General features: G+C 37.7%; 1 long non-coding RNA gene across 1 annotated transcript in view; it reads right to left on the reverse strand.

Annotated features, from left to right (window-relative positions):
* Positions 1-21,513: 21,513 nt before the first annotated feature.
* Positions 21,514-23,060, reverse strand: part of LOC143441918 (uncharacterized) — a 28,865-nt gene continuing 27,318 nt past the window's right edge. The window contains exon 3 of the long non-coding RNA XR_013109670.1: positions 21,514-21,878. This is a non-coding gene — a long non-coding RNA (uncharacterized LOC143441918). The remainder of the gene's footprint in view (positions 21,879-23,060) is intronic.

A 23,060-nucleotide genomic window follows, 5' to 3' on the forward strand; every position in this document is an offset into this window, starting at 1 on the left:
ATTCCTTCAATCCCTGATAAAGAAAGTTAAACTTAAGTGGAAACAGTGGAAGAGAGCCGGAGGAAGGCATGGTAAAAGTAAATTATGATATGCTTAAGGAAGGGTTTATATAAAAGAAGTTAGCCAGAGGTGCCTGGGAAGTCATTACAGTTTCTCCACATAATGAATGCACCAACAGCCACTGCAGCCACTTCAATGGGCCAGGTGGCAAATGTAACGTCATAAAGACTTTGCAATGATGAAAAATATAGTAAGTGAAAGGAAAAATAAAGTCTTCAACCACAGACTTACAGTCTTTTACCATCGTATGAGAAGTCTGAAAAGAGGCCTAGGCAAGTATGTTTTAAGATGTGAAGAGCAACCGTTTATCAATCTCTGCAACAGAAGAGCTGGCTAATGAGACAAATGAGAAAATACTTAAGCTTGGTGTAGTTAGTGGAGCTTAATAAACTGTGTTTCAGCTGTGTGTGTGTGTGTGTGTGTGTGTGTGTGTGTGTGTGTGTCTGTCTGTCTGTCTGTCTGTCTGTCTGTGTGTTTGTGTGAGCATGTCTGTGTGTGTCTCTCTCTGTGTGTACATGTGTATATGTCTCTGTGTGTATGTGTGTGTTTATGTATGTTCAAGGGTCTGTTTATTAGGATGTGACGTAAAAATGTATTATTCACTCTATGTTCTAATGAAAAAAAGTTAAAAATACTGCTCTGACCTAACTTTCGATCTGATAAAAATAATCTCTCCCACAAAAATTTTAAGTTTTATTTTATGATAGAAAGGAAAGAAGGCAAATTTAATTATAGTAAGCATAGTCTGTAGCAGACTTTAAGAGTAAAAGCAGATATGGATACATACCAACATTATGAGTATTCAATAATACAGTTCAAAGATAAAATGATAGAATGCATGTCTATCAACAGAACAGCAATTACAATCTTTTATATTCAAAAGTAAGTTGGAGGATAGTCTAGAAAACTACTGAAATCTTTGTTTCTATGTTGAGGCACATAGACATACAAGAGTAAAGGCATAAACCGTCTACACACCTGAGCAAGCATGGCCTTGCAGAGAAAAGGGAGATAGCACTTTGAAGATACTTCCTGACTGATTTGCAAGAATGTAGTAAACAAAGAGCCAGAGAGATGGCCTAGTGGTTGAAGCATATGTTGTTCTTACAGAGGACCTAAGTTTTATACCTAGTACACATTCCAGGTAGTTCAAAATTGGCTGTCACTTCAGCTCCCAGGGATCCTCTGGGATCCATAGGTACTGGCAATAACGTGTAAATACCCCCCCCACAGACATACAAATATACATAATTTTAAAATATGGTTGAAAGACGGTAATAAACATGTGGGTTCTTTTGAAAGTAACTGAGTAGATTCAAATGGGACCCATCATCCAGACGGTATGTTGTCCTACCATAAATTAAGTCTACACATTGTAGTTCTATAAAAAAAAAAAAAAAAAGTCTAGAAAGGGCTCTGCATTCTCAGAAAGTACATGGATACATAAAGATATTGGTTTTTTGAAAAGCGGTCTATTATTTTATGTCCTTTTTGTTTCTGGCATTATTGCCTATTGGGCGAGAAGCAAGAGCATGCGTGTCAGATGAAAGGCAAAACTAGCTGGAACTGAAACTCCTGTTAGTTTGTTGTAGTCAACCTCTCAGTCAGCAGTGAGGTCATTGTCCTCCAGGATCCATCTCTTCTACACATATGTTCCTCCTTCCAGATCTTCTGAGGCCTACCAGACTCATATACACTCCTGGCAGAGAACACTGGACTCTGATTACTCGTCTAAATCATTCATCAGTGAGTGCCAGATGGTTTCCTGGAAGGCTTGACCAACGAGAAAACAGAACTCATTCTAAAGCCACATTTACCCTACACACGGTGGGCTATCAGTAAGAACTTGCTGACAATTCAGACTTAAAACTTCCTGCTTCCAGAAATGCTGATGATTAAAAAAAAAAAAAAAAATAGATGCTTGTGCAAAGTTGTGTCTTCCCGAGTATGGAAAATAGTTTCTGGGGCAGGAGTCATAAATATTTCCAATTCATCCTCAGACAGAGGAGCTTACCAGTGGCTTAAGAAGGTTTTTAGTAAAGATGCTCAGGCAAATTCTACTGAAAGGAGTGGCAGAGCTTGCTGTTCTCTTATTTGGAGCAAGGAGAAGGGAGAAATGGTATCATCCCCGGGAGATAAAACTGCACCATGTGCATGAGGGCAAGAACCTGTCACTGAAAAAAAGCAGTCCAAATGCATGCAAATGAATGACTGAAGAATCTAGGACAGTAAACATTGCAATTTGAATGATTTTGGATTAAAATTAAAACACGACTCTGTCTGAACAAGATGATATCTAAACAGTTACACCTATTATAAAGAAAATGTCTAATCCATAACACAAATTCTTAGGGGAAATTTTGTTCCACAATAGAAAGGTAAGCAGTCTGGAATATCTCTCTCTCTCTCTCTCTCTCTCTCTCTCTCTCCATATATATATATATATATATATATATATATATATATATATATTATAGATATATATTATATATTATATATTATATATTATATATTATATATTATATATTATATATTATATATTATATATTATTATAATATATATTATATATATATCCAAATCTCCAATATATTATATATATTGGATAATATATATATCCAATATAGTCTGTTATGCCCTCCCAACTTCTGCCATATCCTCCACACTTCTTCTCCTGCCCACCTCTACACCCTTCTCTCTCTCTCTTTCATTAGAAAACAAACAGGAATCTAAAACAATAAGAAGATCAAATAAAAAACAAACAAATATATGTCTCTGCATCTATGTGTTTCTTGTGGTTTTTAATTTGGCTCTTTTTCTTCTGTTTGTTTCTTTTGTCTAGCCTGAAGTGTCTTAATAAAAAGAAACACCCAAAATGTGTCTATTGCTTTTCCGGTAAATTCTAACAAAAGTCAAGGTGTTCGTAAGCGTGATCTACAGCATCACAGAACAGCACAGAATTCAGATTTCTTAAGGAAAAGAAACACATAATCTGATCCTTTGAAAACAGTCTCAGCTTCTGGTAACATGTTCTTTACCATGGGGAGAGGGAAATGGAGCCAATTAAAATAAGAAAAGAGGAGAAGGCAACAACCACAGAATGAGAACTCTATAAATCTGTAAGGGAGACCCATTGAAGCTTTGCTGAATAACCACCTAGGAGCACCCATACTGAAACTCCACAGGGCTGCCCAAAGCACCAGAGAAACTTGGGTGTTTTAGACCACCTCATAGAGAAAGAATGCAACTGAGCCACAATCTTACAGCATCCGCATCTGCCCTAATCTCACATAAATTCCACAGATTCAAGGGGGATTAAGAAAAAGTGCAGTCAAACTCTCTCTGGATGAAGGGCTACCACAGGCCTCCCTCCAACTAGAAACAAGACTTGAAATAATCAAACCACCCATTTACAAACAGATTACTTTCTGCCAGAGTGAAGTCAGAGAAACACAAGATCTAAATAGTCAGTAATGTAGTACTAATGACATTCCCTGACTAGTAAAACTCCCCAGACATCCCAAGAAGCAGACCAATGTGACATAGAGGCAGGAAATTCAAACAGTGAAAATGGCACAGAATTTACAATAACCCAGGCCCAGAAAGACACATGCTGCATGTCTGTTCTCACTTGCTCATCCTATCTCTGAATCTTTGGATGTGACTATATGACCTTGGGGATAATGGCAGAATCCAGGAAAGAAAAAAGGGACATGTTGGTGAAAGAAGCAGTAGACTAGGAAAGGGTCAGCCACAGGCAATGGAGGAGTTTCAGATGAGAGCGGGAGAAGGAAGACAACAGGGAGAGAGAAGGTAGAGGTAGGAGGAATACTTAGAATTATGGAAGAGCCCATAGGCAAACATATTACGTTGTGTTTATTTAAAAGCATAAAGTATAGGTAAATATATATTTTATATACAAGTAGTTTCAAAGAAGATGCACCACTTGGGTTGATAAATCTCCCCTCAAGAGCCATAACCAAAAACCTGAGTAACAAGGCATGGGACATCTATCTTAGACTTGTTGGCCATGGGACTTCATGAAAGGCAGCCAAAACAATATAGGTGATTGTTGTTGCCCTTGGCTGCCTCCTAGAACTTGTAAGACCCTATTGCTGAAGACAACACCCACTTCTGACACAGGAATCAAGGTGGAACTGTCCTGGAAGGCTCTGCCCAAAAGGACAGGCTCTCCTAGTGACCAAAAGTGCTACACAAGCTGCCAAGGGAGAAAAATTATTAATACTCCAATCCATCTGTACAGGCTGTGAACCACAATCATACACAGCATGACAAGATACTAGTAAGGGTGCACTAGTACTTACATCTGGGGGTAACAAGGAGGCACATAATTAGACTTAACAACCACCCAATAGGCTGGAATTTACACCTAGCCAACTACAAGGCTGGTGAGATTATGGACGGTGCAATGGAGTAACTGGCATTTTTCTAAACCAGTATAATTGCCAACTATAATCTCAAAATGTATTCTTATATCCCAAAGTAAATATAGTTGTCACTAGTAGTCAAGGAAGTTTCTTGAAGAAGACAGAGATAATTACAGAAATCCTCAACTGGTAAAAATACAAAAAAACAACTGACCATGAGGTCCCTGACACCAATTGACACATTTGTAACTCAAACCTGCCTCTTGAAGGTCAAGGATCATCAAGGAAGAGGAGGAGGAATGAAGGCAAGAGCTGGAGGCCCAAGGTGTCTGCTGTGAGACAGAGTCTTCTATATTAGATGAGAAGTCGCATCAGAAAAATACTAACGGATTACCTAAACAAGATCCACACAATGAGAACACCAGTTGACATCCCCCTCATGAATGAAAAAAAATCTCAGATACAGAGCTGTAGGTAATGGCTACTGAGAGATAGTCCATCACCTCTAGGGAGGAGACCACTGATAAATTGTACAATATCATAAGGTCAGCACTGAACACATACACAAGATAAGCAATGCTAAATACAGTCAGCAGGCAATGTAAGCTATTTAAATAGATATTCAAAAATAATTCATGAGCTTAGGATGGGGTCAAGGGGGATGGGAGGTGTTGGAGGGAGGGCTGAGATGGTAGGGTAGAAACGATGGAAATCCACTACTCATGTCTAAAGTTCTCCAAAACATAACATAAATGCAAAAAGTACATTGCATGATATATTAAGATGTTATGAATAAATGTTCTACCAAAGAAAATAAATTTGATACCTGAAAGTTTCAGAGAGTTTTTTTTTTTTATAAATTTCTTCTTGTGCTTGAGAAATCAAAGTGTGAAACAGTGTAAGAGAAGCTGAACCAAATTGCAGCTAAACACAAAAATACAGTCGAAATACTTTTCCTTAAAGGAACTGAGAAGCAGATTATATCCTGAAGAGGAAAAGTATAATAAACTTGAAGTTATAGCAACAGAAACTAGTGAAACAGAAGCACAACAGGAAAAAATAAAACAAAGATAATATTGAGCAGAGGCACACTGACCTGTTGAATAAATATCAGGCAATTCAGTTGTATGTCCCAGAGCCCTGGCATGCTCTACCCACCCCAATACAACAAAAGACCAAGGAAATTTATTCTCAGACCTTTCTGGAAAGTACTGCTATTCGTATGTTGTGTGTTTGTATTTGTTTTTGTCTTTGTTTTGAGCCAAGTTCTATCTATGTATCTGAGGCTGGCCTCAAATTCACAATCCCCCTACTTCAGCCTTTGGTGTTCTGGGATTACAAGCATGTAATGGTTAGGAAATTATCTGAAAAATACCTATTGGCAAAATATTTTCAAATTTGATGACAACCACACAACTAAAAATGCAAGAAAAATGAAAGATAAATATGATAGAGATAGAAAAAATGAGAATTAGACACATGATGATTAAAGTGCTAGAAACTCATCATAGAGGAGGAATTATAAGACCCTAAGAGCATCTGTTTCTAGCGCACCCATACATCCAAAGATCAGAATAGCCAGAGAACTTCTTCAGTTGCTTTTCAAGACAACAGTGAATTTTTACAGTACTTAAACAGGAAAAAAACAACTAGAAGACTGTATTTAACAAAATCACTTGATTACATCTGAGATGAATTAAAGGCTTTTCATATGAACAGTAATGTGGATGTTTTGTTTAGAATATATCTGGATTCATAGAAATATTAAAGGAAGTTTATGCAAATGGAATATTACAACAAATGTAAGGATGGATGAAAGATACTGTCTCAAGAAATTAGGGTGAATAATAATGGAGTAAGACACAGGTCAATCTCATCTTTACAAACTTGTGTCTGAGAATACCACTTCACAAATAGTACACATACACACACACACACACACACACACACACACACACTGCTCTAACTTTTTCAAATCGCTCAAAATAGGACATGTAAGCCAATATACACCAATAACTACATCACAAAGATATTATCAGACATGGTGACACATATGTATAATCCCAGCACTAAGAAGAACAAGGAAGGATCATTGCCATTTTGAATCCAACCTAGACTGCATAGCAATAATCCCCACAAAACATGGTATGTATTCCAATTCAGAGGAGAAAACTGTTAGACTTCAAAAACTGTATGTAGTTATCAAATTTGTTAAAAGGACTAAATCAAATAACATAAAAGCACAATTAATAATGTGGTAGTTGTTATACATATGAAATATAAGACAAATATACTTTAATACCAAGAGCATTAACAAGGTAAAAAGATATTTCATATTATTAAAGAGTCAACATAGAAAAGTAATATTAAACAGGTAAGAAAGTCTGACAGAATTTTAAAAGTCATTATTCATAAAAATAGTCATATGTTGATATGGATTAGAAGCATGTATGTCCCATGCCCAAAAAAGCTGCTATGTTGAAAGCTTGGTACTCAACTAGTGGTGCTATTGCCTGACTAATCAATAAAGTAATCCGTTGATGGATTTATTATAGAGTTGATGAGTAGAGGGGAATAGAAACTGGGCAGAGGAGTCTAGTTGGAGGAAGTGGGCATCAGGATTAATTTATACCTTAAGTGTCTATAGTAACAAGAACTACAATAAACGAGCATTTAAATTAATTAGTCAAATTAATTAAACTTTAATTAAAAGTCAATGAACTGATGATCCTCATGCCTCTGCCTCCTTCAGCAAATCCTACCAGTGTAGTGTGCCACTATTAGAACCAAAAATACTTTCTCACAACCTGATACTCCCTTATAAGAGGAATAGAAGGGGGACTGAATCATTATCGTGTTCCTTTTCTGCAGCAAAAAAAACAAACCAAAAAAAAACAAAAAACAAAAAAAAAAACAAAAAAAAACCTCCTCTCTTCATTCTGTGTCAGATGTCAGCAATTGGACAGATGTGACAGCTCATATCTGTAATCCCAGTTACTTTAGAGGCTGAGAAAGGAGGCTTGTCAGTTTGAGACCAGCCTGGGATACATATGAGTTTGAAACCTGTGGGGATTGTAAAGGAAACCTTGTCTCAAAACACAAACAGTCAAACAAAAATTATTAATAGGTCTGTGGATAACTGAACCCGAAGCCCATTCCCTTCACATCTGGCTCCTCATTTACTTAAATGCCGGTGTCTTTCAACCTCAACTGAAGGGGCCAATGAGATGGCTTAGTGAGTTAAGGTGCTTGTCGTCAAGCCTGAAGACCTGAGTTTGAGTCCCCAGACTCACACAGTGGAAGGAGAGACTGATAGCCTCAGTTTGTCCACTGACCTCTATACAAATGTCCTGGCATACACACAGTAACAAATACATTTAATTAAACAAAATCCTAACTGTAGATAATTTCATAAAAGTGACTTAAATCTTACATATGTTGACATAATTAGCATAATCATTGGTTTCCATTAGCTTAGCTAGCTGCTTTACTTATTTTTGAAACAGGAACCCCACTATATAAGCCCAGACTAGCCTTGAATTCACAATCCTTCTACCACAGTCTCTGAGTAGCTAGGATTTTAGGTGCATGCCACTACACCCAGCCTCAGCCTAGACTTAAAAAAGTAATGGAAACAGGTTGTATTTTCCTTGAGAATTCAGTCTGACTTTGGCCAAGTCCTTGATTGGTAGGGGCAAAAAATCACACCACTGCTACCGATGCCAGCATCAGGGAAACTCCCCCAGTCATCTGCTGCTCCTTCACTGCTGGAAGCTACATGGGGATGGTGAATGTCAAGTGGAACCTTGTTCAGAACCTACCTGGTCTCCATGGCTCTTTCTGCTCGCTTTTGAGACCAGGAAGAACACAATATTCCTCTTCTTTCACTGCCTGACTTTCACCCTCTGCCCAGGGCAATGACTTGAATAAAAACCGTGTTCTTCAGTGGTCAGTTTGTCAAATAACCTAGTTCCCAGGCTGGTGCTGTGGAGAGGTGGTGGGGCTTAGAGGAAAATCTCCTTGTATGAGGTCTTCAGGTGAAGGAGGAGTCGCCTCCAAGGGGGATTTCCTTCCTCTCTTCCTGTGCTTCTTGGCTCATAATGAGAGCCAACTGCTCTGCCATACATTTTCACCTATAGGTTCCACATTGCTGGAGGCCAGAGGCAACAAAGTCACTCAAATTTGGACAGGAACCTTTAGAAACATGCACTATAATAAAAACTTTTCATAAAAAGTCAACAAACCTGAACTATCAATGAAATGATAAATTTTTAGATATTCTGACAAAAAGAATAAGACATATATTGCTGACGTGAAGGAGGATTATTAACATACATAGCCACAGACATAAAAAGTATAAGAATATTTATGAGCATTTTTACTCAATAAAATCCACAACCCAGAGGAAATGGGCAAATATATATATATATCTCAAACCGAAAAAGTTATAGAAATCCTAGACATTTCTATATCTGAAATGTAACTTAGATTTGTAATATGAAACACCCCCAGAAAGAACCTCCAATATCATTTGCCCACACTGGTAAATTCTATAAAATATACAAGGAAATGATAGCTACATGAAAATACTTTTAGAAATTATCAGAGGAAACCAGCTAAGGCAAAACCTAGAAAAAGGAAAAAAAAAAAAAAAAAAAAAAAAAAAAAAAAAGGAGCTATTGGCAAATTCAATGCAATTCTTACTTTAAAAGATAATCCATAGTAATGAAGAGGAAACTACCCTAAGGTTTTAAGACTTGCTTAACATTCAAAAAATAATTGATAAAATTTGCTGTTTGCTGAATAAAAAAAAATCACCGATAAATGAAAAAGATATTTTAAAACTTAACCTCTATTCCTAATAAAAATAAATAAATAAAGCCTTTTAGAAACACAAACCCCATCTAAAACTGGTAATATTAAAAGAAGCACATGATGAACCTGGTGTGGTGTTGCCAGCCAGCAATCCACTCCCTTGGAAGCCTAAAGAAGGATCATGAGTTTGAGCTCAGTTTGGGCTGCATAGCCAGATTCTGGCTCAGCTACATCACAACAAAACTATGATTAAAAATCATCCATAGTGATAGTCTGGAAATTTTTCCACATGATTATAACTAAGGCAAAGGATGAAAGGAACAGAACTCAAATGCACATTGATTAGAAAGAAAAGCCCCATCATTATTATGGGGCATGAAAAGGACATGGAAAACCCTGAGAAATCTTTACAATTATTAAGACTAGAAGTATATTCAGAAATATTATAGGATACCTAATAAATAAGCAAAATTCAAATCTATTTGTGTTATCAAATAAAAAGAAAATGAAAAATTCTAAATTACATGTTTCTAATGATAATTTTAAATAAATATAGACCCAGTAAATTGAAAGGTATATAATAACATCGTGATAAAACTTTTAAAATATCTACAGCAATCTTATCATGAGATAGAAGACCTTCTATTAAAATGCAGTCTTTCTTACAGTCTCTACAAATTTTACTATTATCTTAACTGCAAAACCCTCTCAGGGTTAGATCGGTATGCTGATTCCAAAATGTGGAAACCCAATAACTTCCCTGCAAATCTTCTGCCTACTTGTTAAGACTTGGTAGACTGCAATGATCACTCAACGAAATATATTTTCATACATCAAAACAACCGCAACCTTTCCACATCAAGTTCAAATACAGCAAGACAATTGGATGGGACACAGAGTAGACTCACCGGTAGCAGCGACATGACTTAATGAGTAAAGGCACAACCTGAGATCTGTCGCTAGAAATCACGTTCCATCTTCCCTGTGTCACACTACACTAAAAAAATTTTTTTCTGCTTTTCACTGTTAATTGGGCTCTTCTAATTGGACGTAATTTGGGGAAGAGGCTGTGAGTTCAGGCTCAATAACAGGGGACAATAACAGACTGGATCAGATGTCCTCTGACATGCGTGCGTGCATGCGTGCAATTTTAAATATTTTCCTTTTTTTAAAACTTTCAGTTTACATCCCGATTACACACCCCCTTCTTCTCACCATCATCCACCCCCCCCCCCGTCACATAGCCCCTCCTCCCGTCTTTAATGGAACCTCTGCAAGGGAATCTCTCCGAAGAGGAGTCAGAACACATGTAAGAGTCAGAGGTGGAGAGGAGAGCTGTGAAATGTTGCCTTGTGGACCTGACATGGAGCACGTGATCATGAGCTCACAGCATCTGTGGCTGAATCATAAGACCTTCCTAAGCTGAAGCTAGTCCGTAATTCCAGCACAGATGGAGGAGACACTTGAGGGGATACTCATAGCTGAGGAGCTATTGGCAATCGATGGGCTGGAAGCAAGGGGAGTCAGGGTGGCCGCTTGTGGGTTTGCCATGTACATGCAGGCAGTGCTAATTGCACTAGGAACTAGGAGAGAGAGAGAGAGAGAGAGAGAGAGAGAGAGAGAGAGAGAGAGAGAGAGAGAGAGAGAGAGAGAGAGAGAGAGAGATCATGAAGGTGGAAGAGGCGATACTTGTTGAGGAAGTCCCAGGGCCTGTTGGTGATGGATGGACTTGGTCACAAAACATTGCACATGTTTGAAATTGTCAAAGAATAAATAAATATATTTTAAAAGAAAATGATAAAACATAGAGTAGAAAAATATTCTGATGCCATTCTAACCTAAGAAATTTTAACCACCACCCCCAAAAAAAGAATAAAAGAACAATAAAAAATTAAGAACAAATTAAAGAGTGGAAGATTTGAGTGGACACTTTACAAATTAAGATATGTACATTACAACCTAACTGACCAGAGAAATGAGAGTTAAAACAAAAGGAGTAGGAACTGGAGAGATGGTCCCGCTGTTAAGAGAACATACTGTTCTTCCAGAAGACCCAGGTTCATTTCCTACCACCCGTGTCAACCAGCTCACAAATGCCTGTACTTCCAGCTCCTGAGATTCTGATGTCCTCTTCTAGCTTTTGTGGGTACAACCCACCAATACACACACAAACACACACACGCGCGCGCGCACACACCAATAAATATTTTAACACACAATAAGACTAAAATTTAGAAGATCAATGAATGCAAATATCAATGAGGGTGTGGAGATGGTGGGACTTGCATTAAGTTGTATCTGAAACTATAAAATGAGTCAGAATCTTTAGGAAATAGTCATGCAATGTCTTATACAGTAAACAGTACTTGGACTTCAAAGGCCACTGACTCCTTAAATATTTATCCAGGAGAAATGAATACATCATACAAAACTCTTCTGCATGAATGTTCCCAGCAGCTCAGTTCATAAGCTTCCAGAAGAAGTCAACTGGATCCAGTGTGTGGAATGATCCAAGCAGTATTGTTCTGTGCTGCAATACATAAAATCCATCCTTGGTGTGCACAACATATGAGAAATCGTGTGAATTACTGGGCTTAGTGCAAGCAGCAAACTGAGACAGATGCATACTTTATCTCACACTGATATAAGGTTCTAAGACTGGCAAGCCTGTTAGTTTTGTTGCTCCGGGAAGACAGGAAGAACATGGAAAATTACCCAGTTAGAAGCTCAAAATAACTTTTGAAGGCAAGCCAAATCACTTATATCAAGACTTGGATGGTGAGAACACAGATATATGCAAACTTCCAAACTAATGAAACTCTATACAGAAAAGAGAAACATTTTACTGAGTTGTACTGATTGGTAACAAACTACTTGAAAAGGTTATGGTAATGTAAGCTTATGCTCTCTCCTTTGCTTTCTCTCAAACTCAATCCGCGTGGAGCAATTTTAAATGAATTAAAACGATCCATGGACATGGTATGAATTATATAATGATAAATGAAAATCACAAAATATGCATTATTTATTCTGAAGCTATTTTATGATGTAACCAATCCATGAATATAAGGATATTGTTTTATAAACTTGCTCAACAAAAAGTTTAGTTGGGGGCTCTGTCAATATTACAGAGTGACATTTTACAGAAGACATTACGTGAATTAGATGCTTCCTTATTTTTCTATTATCTTAGTTTGTCTTAACCACCTGTGAGTGACTTATCTTTTAAACCATGAAAACAATAAAAAATAAAACTAAAGCACCACAATAATAACAAAGCAACAATCCACTCTGGCAGCCAAAGAAAATATCTGTACTGAAGACAGAAAAAAAATAAAGTCTCCATTCACATGCAAAAATGGCTAAAATCAAAATTAGACAGTAATAATTGATCCAGGACTCTAAGACATAGAGCTGTCAAAAGCCATTGTATTGTCGTAGTTGAAAAATAAAATGTCTTAAAAGAATACCAGACATTGTGCCTGTATCTAGTGAGCATGACATGGAGATGTACTTGCATGGCAATTTGCCTGAGGGGAAAAGATGGAAAAGCTGGAACTGAGGAATACTTATAAAAACTAAACCAAATTATATGGATTAAATTATAAATCATTTGTAAGGCACTTAAGATAATTCCTTTCTTTTATAATAATTTTACATAACTATGAAAGAGCATAAGATGGTTGTGAGTTTGGGCAAGAATTATACCAACAGGAAGAGAATCCTCAAACATTCAGAGATAGTCATCATGAGGTGATTTGGGTAGGTCAGCTGGTAGATGGTCAACATCCTTTCAAAGTGTCAGGTGATCATAGAGTGTGCCCACTCCCCGTCTACTGCAGAACTCAGGATTGTGCAGCTGCTTCTCATCTCCAAGAGTCTGCTCTTCTCAACATCAGTTTCCTCCCCTCCCCATCACTTATTCATGTTGGTCAGTCTCCCAAAAGAAAAAAATAATCCAATATATAATGAGGAAGAATGGCTTTGTAAGGAACACTCTAAATCTCAAGAAAGGACACTACTTTTAAATTTTTAAAACAGACCACGGGCTCTGGATAACACCTCTTAATAGGAAAATCCAGGAGCTAACATGTGCTATCAACATATAGCTTTAGGTTGTGTGCTATCATTTTAATATAAAAGTTAAAAACAAATTCAAGCAAAAAAACAAGGTGCAGTGCATAGACTCTCTGTTGTGAACTTTGTTGCCTCAGATAGGTTTTTCAAAGTTTGTGAAACATTCAGTCTTGAGTTTGACCCCCAGGGGATAATCTCATAATCAAGAGAGTTGAAAGAAGAGGCAAGATAGAGAAACATGTCCTTCAGACTCTGCCTCTCATTGCCATCTGATCACAGATTCCTGCCAGCTGCCTCTAAGAAGCCAAATAATCCATAGGGCAAATTTTCTTGAAGATGCCTTGATGAGGGAGGGCTGCAGCCATCATGGAGGGGTTAGAACTGGAAGAATGGACAGGATGAAAGTCTACATTTTAAACTGAAACATCTATGGAGAAATGGTAGCAACATCTGAAGCAGTGGTGATTTTCTGTGAATCTCTGAGTACATAACATAATTTTCACTCAATAATAAATAAATCAGAGAATACTCCATGATGTTCACATATTAGGTACCATATGTTAGACACTATGTTCAGAGTTGGTTAACTAAGACACTCTGGCTTTGTTCCAATAAAGTGTAGTCAGTACAATACTGCTGATATAGTATTTAAGTTTATGCTGTATAAAAGTTGAAATTCTCTTTCTTTTCCATTTATTGTTCTATAATTCATGAATTTCAGAGAAGATTATATAATCTTTCATATGCTATCATGGGTTCTTTAGGATTCTTATTTTGAGAAATTATGTAAAAGCCTCAGTGGAGCATTAGCAATAAAAACACACGCAACATCTCACCATTCACCACCGACCTAGAAAACACATCATCCCTAGGATCCGTTATGAGGAAGAGATGATAGTATTTCAACTTTGATAAAGGTAAAACTAATGCTAAGGGAAACAAAAACACTTTCCCAAATCCGGTGAGCTGTAAATTGATGGCTTCAGTAATTGAATGTGCACCACAATTACCTTGTTGGCATATACTGCTAGGCTCCATCCGCACGGTTCCTAGTTTAACCCTAACCCCTAATTGTAACCCTATCTGCACTTCTAGCACGTTTCTAGGTAAATTGTTGATAGTTTTAAACAAGTATGAGGATCTGGAAAGGAAGAAAATCTCCCTCAAATCAGGAGAGTTGAAGACCTGTTCACAAGAGAGGTTACCTTTGAGCTGGACCCTTGACTAAGAGTTCACTTAGCAGAGGAGACATTTAGGGCAAGGTTCCAGGAGCCAACATGGAAGGATTAGAATTTAATGTATATATTGGGAGGCAGGGAATTGATCTGGAGGAGACACAAGGAAGTTTTACTTCTTATTTCATTGAGGAAAAAGAAGTCAGAAGAAAATGATAAAGACACAAGTAAAATTGCAACTGTTGCTTGCTAAGACCCAAACTGTCAATTTAATGTCTCATTTCCAGGAAAAAAAGGACAATTGTCATGAGTATCTTCTCATTGCTAGACTTCTTTAAACATTACCTGGAACTTCACCTGAGAAAGTTCTGGATTTTTACATCTGCCATTCTTGTCTTTGCCCAATCGGCATCTTTCTTGGTTTTGCTTTCATCTACTCCTTGAGTCCACTCAGGCTTTCCTCTGTACAGGAGTCTCTGGAACACCCCTCACTTCATGATCAGATTCCTGGTCTACCACTGAGCTTACACTCACCCACAGCATACACATTGCTTCTCATAGTAGTTGGTACTAGCACTTCTCAAGAAAGGAGGAATCCGCACTAGTTGTTAAAAGTTGCTCTTTATTAGTGGAGACAGTTAAACTTCAAGCGCTGTCACAATGTAATACTGCGGTCTCTGTGGCTGTTTTGGAGTATAACATAAACACGTTGCACAATGCAAAACCCAGCTGCTTGTCTTTCCTGTGCAGTGAAGTCTAATTCATTGGGGAGCTGGTTTCTGGATATTAGTGTACACCCATGCTCCGGTTCCACTCTCCCAAATAAAGTCTTTGTCTGACAGATGTTGAGCAATCTTCCCTAAACCATAACCACATCTGGCACACAAAGGATATCACTGTCAATATCCCAATGGCGTCACAATGTTTGCCCCACATCATGATCCCTATCTGAGATAAAAGTTCAGGCATTTCTTAGTCTAGAAATATTTCAAGAATATAATTTCTCTGCTTACAAGAGAATAAGAGTTTCCAGTAAGCATACCGACTCATAACCCAGGTCAGAATAAGAGTGACGTGGAATAACATGCTCAATCACTCTCTCAGTTTTCCTCTCTGTGAGGCGAGACAGAGAATCCGCATCACTCATATCACAAAGCTTTCATAAACAGTAAGTTACTGTAGCTGTTAAATCAGCTAAGACAGCCAGGAGTCGTGGTGCTTGATCCTAGCGCTGGAAAGGCAGAAACAGATGGGTCTCTGTGAATTCCAGGCCAACTTGGACCACATAGTGATTTCTAGGACTGACAGGGAATTGCAGAGAGATCTCCTCTCTAAACAAACAAACAAACAAACAAACAAATAAACCAGTTCGGATATAGGAAGCATAGAGTACTTACTAAACATCAATGTAAGATTGCCATTTTTCCCTCAATTTGTTGAAATCTATTGTTTAAAAAAATACATGACAGTAGATATATTTAGTCCATTGTTTACCAAAATTACAAGAAAGCCTTCGTAGCACTAGAGAACATTTGTATTGCACCAATCTGGGTGGTGTTTTGCAAGGTTAAAAACAACTTGAACTTGTTCAGGGTACATTTGTTTCCATTTTGGTTTGTTGGCCTCCTGGGCATGCTGGACTTCAGAACAGTTAAGAAAACAAAAGAGTCTCCTGGAGTTGACAGTCAAGCAGGAAAAAAAACGAGGTCGTTCTACCCAAGAATGGGAAACACAGTTTTGGAAATTAAATTATTTGGAGTGTATTGTCAAAGTGCTGTGTTCTGCATGTATTTTTTGACTTGATTTATTTTCTTTATCTTAACAAGCTTCTCTCTTCTGAACTTCCAGGATTTTCAATGCAGTGTGTAAAGATAGGCCCGGAATAGAATTATGGAAATGTCATTAGACTAATGTTATTGGTAGTGAAACTATTGTCTCTGCTGCCATCATGGAGGATACATGAAATTGTATTTTTATAAAAATAGAGTTTCACAGAACATAAAACAAATCTTAGTATATGCAAATAAAAATTAATACATTACGGCATATGAAGAAGTAATGCTGATTCTGGAAAGAGAATCTAGCTGTGTCAGAAGTATATTTGGGGATGGGTGATTCATTGAAAAAGATCTAATTGTGTGGTGGATGTTGACTACACTGTTGCTCACTGGTGGAAAGGGAATTTAAAGACCTGGTGGGAGACAGATGAAACAGCATTCTAGGAATAAAATCAAAAGAACCCTCTTGGGTTTGGAGGAGCTTAAGAGAAATGTAGACTAGCTCAGTAATATGACACAGATAGAAAGAGTTTTCTAAAGAGCTCGCAGCTTAGTTGTAGAATTGGGCTTGTAAATAGGTATCTTGTATATATTAAGAAAATAAAGGTATCTTGCTGAGCTAGCAGATTTCTATCCCAGCTCCCAGCTCCTGTGTCTTTATTAGTACAAATATTAGATTAATTTAAATAGATAACTATTACAAGGTTTGGCCTTTCTGATTGTATATTTTCGCATTAAGGTTGATAACAGTTGAAACTAGAAAGTTAGGCAAGGATAAAATAAAAAAGAAACTTACCTAGAAAGGGAATGAGTTCAATATTCTTATGTGGGGGATGAGGCATTGAAAACAAGTTGAAAAGAAGAATATTTTTACCAGATTCAATGGCAGCGACACTTGTGAGCTCCATATCCAGTGGCAGGAGAGCCAGCAAGGAAACCTGCAGTCCATGGGCCACAAGTAAGAAGGGTTGGTAAAAAGAGTGGAGATTTAAGAGCAAGTTAATTGGCTCAATGCAGAGGACATTGGGGGAAGGCACTACAAGATCCCCAGCTCAAGTTGGTAAATTGAAAGATTATGATAGCTCAGCACACCAAGGCATGTTGTAATTGGGTGGTCAGTTCAACATCAATTGCTTTTTTGAAAGCTGAATTGACTCTGTCATGTTCATTGTCAGCAGTCAAGTGCGACTGCAATTCAGCGATATGGTTAGCATATATTTTCTGAAACTCAAGCAAAATCAAAGAAATGAATCTCCAGGTGTAGTGGTGCACAAGGGAGAAGGGAGGAAGGGGCAGGTGAATCTTGACAGGTTGGAAACCATCCTGGTCTACATAGTGAATCTAAGGCCAACTTGGTCTACATAATGAGACTATGTCTAAAGTAAGAAGGAAAGAAAAGAAGGAAGGAGGGAAGGAAGGAAGGAAGGAAGGAAGGAAGGAAGGAAGAGAAATATGATTTAGGACACACACACACACACACACACACACAGACCAAGGTAGTCAGTTATGTTTAGACAACAAAGAAGCAAAGTTGAGAGCTTTGTTTGTAGTGAATGAACTCTCAGTGGGGCTTCCAGTCCTGGCAATTGAGCCAACTTGATTGTCACTTACTAAGTGTCTTAAGGTCATAGTTTGTGGTTGTATTAAAATAATACTTCTTAAATGGTCTTTAAAAAGCATGCTATATTGTTGAGCAGGATTATGCAAAAGTCTTGGAGCAGGTGTCTGAGTTTCCCCTTCTTTGATCTATTTTAGTGTTTTTGACAGGAATAGTCCCACTTAACTTAGTGAACATTTACTCTGATTACCCAGAAAGACTAAGGCCTCATCTCCTAATAATGCCTTTTCCTGTGGACTTAAGGGGGCCATTTTTATCTAAATCATCATATAATTTGCTAAATCATTGCAATTTCATATGGTGACTCAACACTTTTAGTGTTAATATACTCTACAGATATTAATAGCTACCAGTTTTACTTTTAGCTCCTCTTAGAAAGACTGAAATTCTGCAAAGAAGAGAGAGCACAGATGCCTGATAGTTAGCCTTTAATATGGATACAAATTCTGTTTGCTCCTGTAGTCGGCATGTTGCTGGTATAGCTATTTCTGGCTGGGAACCATGGGAGTTCTTTCTGTAGTGACTGATGACTTAGGGGACTGAAATGATGAAGTCCTAATATGCAAGAGTCAAGGTCAGTAATAATGCTTTGATGCTGTAAATGAGACTCGAAGAATGGCAACGGTAAATTTGTGTGTCTATTTTAATCATTAAAATAATAATGATTAAATTATTAAATAAATTAAATAAAAATTTAAACTATTAAATAAATTACAAGATGGTTAATCATTTTTATTTAAATGGTACTGAAGTCTCCTGGGGGGAGGATGTGTCTGCTTTGAAAATTGGACTTTTGCCAACCACTCCTTAAAGGTAAATAAATAATTGTAATTGAGATTTAATTTAAAGATCTAGTCTAATTAATCACACGTGTTGAAAACTACTAGTTAGAGATATGAATGTGTTGCCACTTTAATAACTTGCCACCTTAACTGGTAGATGCCATACCAATGCTAGGTCTCTCAGTTATTTGATTCACTATTTAATGTCTTCTATAGAACATATAAATTCAGTGATGATTAATTTATTTTTAATAGACATTCCACCGTTATATGAGTTTCTCATAAAGATTAGTTTAGGTGACCCTATAATACATTTCTCCAAAGACAAGGATCAGAAGTACTTGTTTCTGATCAATACCTGAGTTGCATGGAGTGGAAAAAAAAACACAATGAAGGATATTTTTGTTTATTTGCCTTTCTTTTCTAAAGGAAACGGGGCCATTGAAAACATGACAGAAGTGACCTTTCTGGACATCTGTGGGAAGTAGGCAGGAGCTCTGCTGTGTTCATCCTTTGAAATGTCTTGTGATACTAGGTTGTACACTACAGAGCAATGAGGGGAAGTGGCAAAATGAACAAGCAAACTGAATTGCAGAAAACTGATAGACAATTCCATTTAGGTGTTACATTTAAGATACATAATTGTTATGTAATAACAAACTTAAAAATGATTTTTAGAGCTTGATTTATTCATACTTAAACTATTTTTACAATATTAGAGAATAGTAAATAAATTCAAAGAAATGCTTTGGTTTTTATTTTTAAATGTGGTTTTATTTTTGCTTTATTTATTTATTTTTAGGAAAAAAGGAGATTCAGTTATAAAGGAACAAATATTTTACTGTATTTTGCATATAGACACTGCATTGTATTTCCATAAAAGAAATATATCATAACTTTCAACCCAGGCTTTCAAAAGTAATGATATCACAGTTATGACTCATGATGACTTAGGAATCTCCAGAGTAGTGGTGCTACCTGAGGGTAGGAAATAACCTTTTACCTCTACAGTCGGTCTTCAAGCATTTGCGTGTTTACCACAGGCTTTGGTTCTAGGTGTTTGTCTGATTTGTTGTTAAAACAGAGTAGAGCAGGGACAGAGGTTGAAAGCCTGTTGAAACAATGTAGACGAAAGATACTAGCTTTGAAATGGGTGGTACCTGTGGAGACAATATGCAGCAGAGGTTAGGAATCTTGTGAATATAATAACCTATATGATTTTCCAAGGGTTGAGCCATAGTTGGAACAATTTTTTTTTTAAAAATTAAAAATCTATCAGCTAATTAATAACTCCAAGGTTTCGACGGGAGTTCTAGAAGGGAGGAATTCTGCTTGTTGTTAAGGATGAGAAGGTAGAGCAAGCAGGTTGGAAAAGAAAGAGAATGCAGTGCTTCTCTTAGATAGAAAATTGTCACTGGCTACATAGATGTGGAGTCAGAGACAAATAAAAAAGGAGGTCCACTGTCCGCCAAGCTGCCCAGTGCAGGTCGGCTCATTCTGCCTTGAACTGTGCTTTTTCATGGTTTTCCCATCCAGCTGAACCAGTTAACAACACCAGAGTCACACTTGACCTGGTGCTATAGAGATGAAGCAAAGGGAGTTTATAACTGGAGTAGAAGTGTCCTAAAAATTTAATTTCAATGCAAATACATAACACACAGTGATTGTGTGGGTGTATATACACATATATGTATTTTTAATAAATGCAGAGCCTGCACAGCTTTGGCACTGATTTCTAAGCTGGGAAGGTTGAAACCTTAGCCAATAGCAGCTAAGGAGAACGTCTCTGTCACCTCTAGCTCTGCAAGATCTGTCCATTGGCTCAGGCATTCTGAACAGAATAGGTATTGTTTTCTCTGTCAAGATTTTTCTCACAAATTACATACATTTTTGCTCTCTACGTGGGTAAGTGCTAAGATTACCTTCAACTAGTAGTCAAAAGTTTGTCTCTCGGATTGAAATACTGTCTTTTGGGCACCCCAGGTCTCATTCTTCTCTGAATCTAGCAGCAAGAAAGAGATACATCTTATAAGTAGCCTACGATGAAAAATAAATAAACTGGAATAAATAAATCCCAGACAACCCTGATACCAACTGAAGAAGGTATATTCCCTTCTGCACAGAAGTTTGAGCTCCACGCCACTTCTCCTGATACTTTAGAAAAAATACTTTGTTGCCTATAGAACTCAGCACTTTATTGCTTGACTCTGGCATATCTGTTTTTAAAGCAATAACTTTTAATTATTTTAATCTTTTTGCTTTCTTCTGGGGTATTCTTTGAAATTACACACACACACACACACACACACACACACACACACACACAGATGTTTACTTTTCATTTGTCCTAGGTTTCAGATTCATGTTACCCAAATAGGTGAACTTAGAATACCAATAATCTTATATAAAATATAAATTTTGATAGAATGAATCTGTAATGTCCACTTGACTCTTCATAATCTTATCTGCTGGGAATTTATATAAATAGATACTTTGCACAGAGTAAAGTTCACTGGTGTGATAATTTATTTTAAGTAAGTGATTGAGCTTTAATTTCTAAAGTTTGTAAATTAGCTTTCAGGAAAATAAATCATAAGTAGTGATCTTTCTCCTAAAATTTTACTTAGTTTCTGAAAAAAATTTAATTTTCAACATTCTTTTGTCTGAGATTTATATTGAATACAATTCTTTATATATGATTTGGTTTAAATGTTTTATTTTATTATTGTTGTTATTTTATTTATTTACAATAAAGCCATTGCCCCCTCCAGGTGCCCCCTCCCACAATTCCTCATCCCATTCTTCTTCCACCCTGTCTCTGAGAGGATGTTCCACCCTCTCTAGACCTCCCCTCTTATTGGGGCTAAAGTCTCTTTAGGATTAGGTGCTTCTACTCCCATTGAGGCCAAACCAGACAGTCCTCTGCTATTTATGTGTCAGAGGCCTTGGACTGGCCCATGTATGCTCCTGGTTGGTGGCTCGGTCTCTGGGAGCTCCCTGGGGTCTGGGTTAGTTGAGTCTGCTGGTCTTCCTATGGCATTGCCCTCCTCTTCAGCTTCTTCAACCCTTCCCCTAATTCAACCATAAGGTTCTCCGACTTCAGTCCAATAGTTGGGTGTAAGTATCTGCCTCTGTCTCAGTCAGCTATAGTAAAGCCTCTCAGAGGACAGCAATGCCAGGCTCCCGTCTGTAAGAACATCATAGTATCAGTAACAGTATCAGGCCTTGGTGCCACCCCACCCCAATGAAATGGATCCCAAGTTGGACCAGTCATTCAACTGCCTTTCCTTCAGTCTCTTCTCCAATTTTTGTCCCTAGAGGGTTTTTTAGACAAGAAAAATTCTGGGTCAGAAATTTTGACTGTGAGTTAGTAATCATGTCCCTCCACTTGAGGCCCTGTCTGATTACTGAAGGTGAACTCTTGAGTTCCCTCTCCCCCACTGTTGGGCATTTCATCTGAGGTATTTTGATCATATTCAGTCAATACCTTAAGTCCTCCTAGATCAACTCCCACATTTTTAGCCAACCAAATTCATGAGTTTTCTCTCTCTCAATCTCTCTCTCCCTCTTCTTCTCCCTTTCCCTCTCCTTCTCCTCCCTTTCTCCATTGAGCCAGTTTGGTTTGTACCTTAAATGACTACCAAAGACCCATGTGTTAAAGACTTGGTTGCCAGCCCAGGGTGCTACCTGGAGGACTTTGAGCAAAGCAAATGCAGTTAATAGAGGCAGGTGATTGGGAATGTGACTGTCTTAGTCAGGGGTTCTATTCCTGCACAAACATCAGGATCAAGAAGCAATTTGAAGAGGAAAAAGTTTATTCACCTTATACTTCCACATTGCTGTTCATCACCAAAAGAAGTCAGGACTAGAACTCAAGCAGGTCAGAAAGCAGGAGCTGATGCAGAGGCCATGGAGGGATGTTACTGGTTTGCTTCCCCTGGCTTGCTCAGCTTGCTTTCTTATAGGACGCAAGACTACCAGCCCAGGGATGGCACCACCCACAATGGGCCCTCCCACCCTTGATTACTAATTGAGAAAATGCTTTACAGCTAGATCTCATGGAGGCATTTCCTCAAGGAAGGCTCTTTTCTCTGTGATAACTCCAGCTTGTGTCAAGTTGACACACAAAACCAGCCAAGCCAGTACAGTGACTTTGATTGTGACATTGGTCTCTTCCTCTATCTTTGCTTTCTGACACCACAGGACAAGCAGCCTTTTTAGTAGATGTGTCTGTCATTCTGTACAAGGAACACTAAACTCATGAACCAAGATAAAATTTTCTCCTTATAAGTCTTGTGTATTTTATACTGAGAAAGAGGTTAGGAGTTTACCTTGCTATGTGGCTGAGGCTGGCCACATAAATTCAAGA

The sequence above is a fragment of the Arvicanthis niloticus genome, chromosome 4 (assembly GCF_011762505.2).
Source record: "Arvicanthis niloticus isolate mArvNil1 chromosome 4, mArvNil1.pat.X, whole genome shotgun sequence".
NCBI classification, from domain to species: Eukaryota; Metazoa; Chordata; class Mammalia; order Rodentia; family Muridae; genus Arvicanthis; species Arvicanthis niloticus.